The following is a 6342-nucleotide window of genomic DNA, read 5'->3' as shown; positions in this document are numbered from 1 at the left end:
TGCCTGGGAAATGTCAAACATGATGACCTTGTTGGAAAAACAGATATTGGGCGAAATTCTCCGGAAACTGCGCGATGTCCGCCGACTGGCGCCCAAAACGGCGCAAATCAGACGGGCATCGCACCGCCCCAAAGGTGCAGAATGCTCCGCATCTTTGGGGGCCGAGCCCCAACATTGAGGGGCTAGGTCGGCGCCGGACAAATTTCCGCCCCGCCAGCTGGCGGAAACGGCCTTTGGTGCCCCGCCAGCTGGCGCGGAAATGACATCTCCGGGCGGCGCATGCGCGGGAGTGTCAGCGGCCGCTGACAGCATTCCCGCGCATGCGCAGTGGAGGGAGTCTCTTCCGCCTCCGCCATGGTGGAGACCGTGGCGGAGGCGGAAGGGAAAGAGTGCCCCCACGGCACAGGCCCGCCCGCGGATCGATGGGCCCTAATCACGGGCCAGGACACCGTGGGGGCACCCCCCGGGGCCAGATCGTCCCGCGCCCCCCCCCCCCCCCCAGGACCCCGGAGCCCGCCTGCGCTGCCTTGTCCCGCCGGTAAGGTAGGTGATTTAATTTACGCCGGCGGGACAGGCATTTTAGCGGCGGGACTTCGGCCCATCCGGGCCGGAGAATCGAGCGGGGTGGCCCGCCAACCGGCGCGGCGCGATTCCCGCCCCCGCTGAATATCCGGTGCCGGAGACTTTGGCAACCGGCGGGGGGGGATTCACGCCAGCCCCCGGCGATTCTCCGACCCGGCGGGGGGTCGGAGAATCTCGCCCATCATTTCCAATTTAAGTAAAGTCAAACTTTGGAAAGTTACAATTTGTCACATGATTAAGGTATAGAACCTTAGTTAGGCCACACTTGGAGTATAGTGTTCTATTCTGGTCGCCACACTACCAGAAGGATGTAGAGGCTTTAGAGAGGGTGCAGAAGAGATTTACCAGAATGTTGCCTGGTATGGAGGGCATTAGCTATGAGGAGAGTTTGAATAAACTTGGTTTGTTCTCACTGGAACGAAAGAGGTTGAGGGGCGACCTGATAGAGGTCTACAAAATTATGAGGGGCATAGACAGAGTGGATAGTCAGAGACTTTTTCCTAGGGTAGAGGGGTCAATTACTAGGGGGCATAGGTTTAAGGTGCGAGGAGCAAGGTTTAGAGTAGATGTACGAGGCAAGTTTTTTACGCAGAGGGTAGTGGGTGCCTGGAACCCGCTGCCGGAGGAGGTGGTGGAAGCAGGGACGATAGTGACATTTAAGGGGCATCTTGACAAATACATGAATAGGATGGAGATAGAGGGATACGGACCCAGGAAGTGTAGAAGATTGTAGTTTAGACGGGCAGCATGGTCGGCGCAGGCTTGGAGGGCCGAAGGGCCCGTTCCTGTTCTATACTTTTCTTTGTTCTTCGTTCTTTGTATTAAATGTCAATGGCACCTATTAATGCAATTGTAACTGTTAAAGAATTCAAAACTCTGTTTACAAACCCATGAAAAATGATTAGTGTAGTTACTTGGGGTGTTGGAGCTTGTACATTTTGCCTCAGGTACTGATAAGCAATGAATTAATGTCTGGATGACATTGAGCTTATTTGTATATGGTAGGTCGGCTGCTGTGTAAGTTGTCCATTGAGTGGGAAAAACTCCTAGTGTGGAGATGGCACCAGGACGGTATAAACACGGAGCACACAATCTGTAATCAACAATCATTTAAGATTTGGTGATTCGTGTATTGGATTGGACCACACGTAGTTTCATAGCCTCTTTTCTGTTCTGTCAGGGTCAGAAATGCAAAGGTTGGCTCTGAATGTTGCTGCAACAATGGAATGAGCATGCTGTCTTTATCCCCAGGATCCTTTGTTAAGGATTGGATTGAGTTGATACACGTTGTGGAAAGCCATTGCTGCGATAAGCAGATGAGCCAAACACCATGGTGGACACTGTCTCCACCACCTGTGCACTGTGGCCACGTTGTCTTCCCGCTATAACTTGACCTGCAGCAACTCATGAAGGATTGTTCAAGGGCATCTTCCAAACTGATAATCTCTGCCACCTAGAAGAACAAAGGCAAGTGATGAGTTGGATACCACCATCTGCACGTTCCTCTCCAACAGATACAGATTCAGGGGGCTGGATTCTCCATTCCCCAATGCCGGAATCACGTTCGGCGACAGGGCTGAGAATCCGTTTTCCCGCACGTAATCGGGTCCGGCGCCAGTTCAGCGATTCTCCGCCCCCCCCCAAAAGCGGCACACTCGGGGGATTACGCCGCGCCGACTATCCACCGCCTCTGGACATTGCCAGAATCCCGCCCTGCTATTCTCTGTTCCCGACTGGCCGAATTCCCGATGGCGTACTTCTAATGTGGTCCCAGCCTTTCGGGAAGCTCGCGAGGCGGCTGCGGACTCAGTCGGGGAAGAGCCGATTGGAGGACAGGGTGGGCCTTATTCGGGACTGGGGGCTATGTGTGGGGGCGGACCGGGTCGGGCGAGCGGCCGATCGGGGGCACTATTTCCGCGGTCTGGGTCCGCGGGCTGTGTCCGCCATGGGGCACTGCGCGGCCACTGGAGGCCGCCGCCGTGCGCAGTCGCAGCCTCTGACCCGGATGTGCGGGGGGGCCATATTGGCTGCAAGTTTGACGACAGCTGCCTGCTAGCCCCCTGCAAGGCTGCAAATATGTGACCTTTTGATGCCAGTTTTCCTGGCATAAAAGACCACAGTTTTCACGACAGCGTGGGGGACATAGTCCCTGAAACGGAGAATCCAGCACAGGATTTCTGTCCTTTTACCATTTTTGAATTCTCTGGCCTTGGCTGCTGATGCTCTCTTAAGTTTGTATGTTCAGTCCCTCCCCTGGATACTCTACTTGTCATTATCCAAATCGCTGTCTCTTTGATTTACGACACTGCCTCTGGCATGATTCCTTCCCCCTAGTATTGAGTTTCAAGCTCTTTCGACCACCTTGGTTATATGAACGCTGGTTCCAGCCTGGTTTAGCTGAAGACTGTCCCAATAGTCCAGCTCCCATTATCCCCAGGACTGAAGCCATTGCCTCATGAATCAAAAACCCATTTCGCTCACATCAATCTTTGAGCCGCACATTCATCTCTCCAATCCGATTTACCCAACACCAGTTTGCTGGTGGCTGAGATAATAATCCAGAGATCATGGGCAGGATCCACAATCGGCGGGATCCTCCATTTCGCCGGTAACACACGCGGCCGGGGATTTCCTGACGGCATGGGGCTGCCCACAATGGGAAACCCCATTGACCGGCTGCAGGGACGGAGAATCCCGCTGCCGGGGGGCGGGGGCACGCTGCCCCAGTAAACGGGCGCAGCGGGATGGAGAATCACACCCCATTTCTTTTCAGGTTCTACTTTTGAATTGACCCCTTAGCTGCTCATACACCCTGAGCAGAACGTCTTTCCTACTCCTATCTATGCCTTTGGTGCCAGCGTGTAACACAGCCAACATGTTCCTCCCCAGCCCAGAGCAGATATCCTGCACCCTGCCACTGCACAGGCAACAGAACCATTTGGATCATTACTCGGTTTCAGAGAATGCCTGATACAACGCCTCAAATACGAGTACATTCCTATTAACTCCCACTTGAATGTCCAACATTGTCATGGACAGCTTTCTCATCCATTGACCAGAGGATCAAAGAAAGGTTACAGCACAGAAGGAGGCCATTCGGCCCATCTTGTCCATGCCAGCCCGAGGACACCCAGGTGCCATTTCTAATCCCACCTTCCTGCACCCTGTCTGTAGTCCTGATTAAGGTGCAGATTCAGATACTTTTTAAGAGTTTAGGCTCTCTGCTTCCACCGCCAACTCTGGCAGCGAATCCAGACTCCCACTCCTCTCTGCATAAAAATGTTCTTTCTCATGTCCCCGCTACACCTTCGACCACTTATCTTGAATCCATGTCCCCTTCTAGAATTGTCCGCCAAGGGAAACTATTTTATGTTATCCACTCTATCTTTTCCACCTATACTTTCGTACACCTCAATTAAGTCACCCCTCAACCTTCTTTGTTCCTGGGGTAATAACCCCAACCTATCCAACCTCTCCTCATAGCTACACTTTTCTAGCCCTGGCAACATTCTTGTGACTCTCTCCTGCACTCTCTCCAGTGCCATTAGGTCCTTCCTGTAGAATTACCCACAAATGCTCCAGTTGTGGCCTCACCCGTGTAAATAAAATTCCAACATCATGGGCGAGATTCTCTGACACCCCGCCGGATCGGAGAATCGCCGGGGGCTGCCGTGAATCCCGCCCCCGCCGGTTGACGAATTCTCCGGCCCGGATGGGCCGAAGTCCCGCCGCTAAAATGCCTGTTCCACCGGCGTAGATTACACCACCTACCTTACCGGCGGGACAAGGCGGCGTGGGCGGGCTCCGGGGTCCTGGGGGGGGGGCGCGGGGCGATCTGGCCCCGGGGGGTGCCCCCACGGTGGCCTGGCCCGCGATCGGGACCCACCGATCCGCGGGCGGGCCTGTGCCGTGGGGGCACTCTTTCCCTTCCGCCTTCGCCATGGTCTCCACCATGGCGGAGGCAGAAGAGACTCTCTCCACTGCACATGCGCGGGGATGCCGTGAGCGGCCGCTGACGCTCCCGCGCATGCGCCGCCAGGAGATGTCATTTCCGCGCCAGCTGGGGGGGCACCAAAGGCCTTTCCCGCCAGCTGGCGGGGCGGAAATACGTCCGGCGCCAGCCTAGCCCCTTAAGGTTGGGGCTCGGCCCCCAAAGTTGCGGAGCATTACGCACCTTTGGGGAGGCGCGATGCCCGACTGATTTGCGCCGTTTTGGGCGCCAATCGGCGGACATTGCGCCGATACAGGAGGATTTCACCCCATATCCTTACTTTTATATTCTATATCTCTGCCAATGAAGGAGAGCATTCCACATGCTTTCTTAACAACCTTGTCTACTACAACTGCTGTCTTTAGGGACCTGTGTACTTGTACACCAAAATCTCTCACTTCATCCACCCCTCTTAGTATATTCCTATTTGCTGTTAGCTGACGTGCTGTTAGGTAATTTGGACATTCTGAATTCTCCCTCCTTGCACCCGAACAGGTGCCGGAATGTGACGATTTTCACTGTAACTTCATTACAGTGTTAATGTAAGCCTACTTGTCTCAATGGAGATTATTATTATTATTTATTGTGTACTCACTACAACTGTTTGACCCCCCTAAATGCAGGACCTCACTATTCTCTGTGTTAAAATCCATCTGCCACTTTATGGCCCATTCCACCAACCCATCTCTATCGTTTGGGAGATTATTGCTATCCTCTACACTATCCACCACTCAGCCAATCTTTGTGTATTCTGCAAATTTCCCGATCGTGCTCCCATGTTCCTGTACAAATCGATCATTAATATATAACACAAACAGTAAGGGCGCCAACACCAAGTCCTGAGGAACACAACTTGAAAAAACTTTCCATTCACAAGGGCATTTTCTGTGAGGGTCAGGAAGAATCCAGCACGAGTTTGTAAAGTCAAACAGAAAGTAACTTTATTTACAACAATATGTACACAGGCCCAATAGTTCACTACTGCTCCCCTCTCTAGCCGGCACTACACTGGCCAGCTCTATTTTTCCAGCTGTACTGCTAAAGTTTTCCCCTCCCCTCATTGGGGGAGCTCAAATTGCTCAAATAACACGGAGTAACCAGTTGTCCCCAGCCAATAGGATCCGGGTAGGTTATAACAGCATTCATCGGCTTTTACCCTTTGTTTCCTGTTACTGAGGAGTGAGGGAACTCCGAGCGAGGGGTATACCGAATGAAGGACCTGCCTAGTGAGGGACATGCTGTGTGAGGGATATGGCGAGTGAGGGGTATGCTGAGTGAGGGGTATGCTGGGTGAGGGGTATGCTGAGTGAGGGGTATGCTGGGTGAGGGGTATGCCGAGTGAGGGGGTATGCCGAGTGAGGGGTATGCCGAGTGAGGGATATGGCGAGTGAGGGGTATGCTGGGTGAGGGGTATGGTGGGTGAGGGGTATGCCGAGTGAGGGGGTATGCCGAGTGAGGGGTATGCCGAGTGAGGGGGTATGCTGGGTGAGGGGTATGTTGGGTGAGGGGTATGCTGGGTGAGGGGTATGCCGAGTGAGGGGTATGCCGAGTGAGGGGGTATGCCGAGTGAGGGGTATGCTGGGTGAGGGGTATGCCGAGTGAGGGGTATGCCGAGTGAGGGGTATGCTGGGTGAGGGGTATGCTGGGTGAGGGGTATGCCGAGTGAGGGGTATGCTGGGTGAGTGGTATGTCGAGTGAGGGGTATGCTGGGTGAGGGGTATGCTGGGTGAGGGGTATCCTGGGTGAGGGGTATGCTGGGTGAGGGGTAT

Source organism: Scyliorhinus torazame, chromosome 17, assembly GCF_047496885.1.
Source record: "Scyliorhinus torazame isolate Kashiwa2021f chromosome 17, sScyTor2.1, whole genome shotgun sequence".
Taxonomy (NCBI): domain Eukaryota; kingdom Metazoa; phylum Chordata; class Chondrichthyes; order Carcharhiniformes; family Scyliorhinidae; genus Scyliorhinus; species Scyliorhinus torazame.
Note: the sequence above shows the minus strand (reverse complement) of the source record.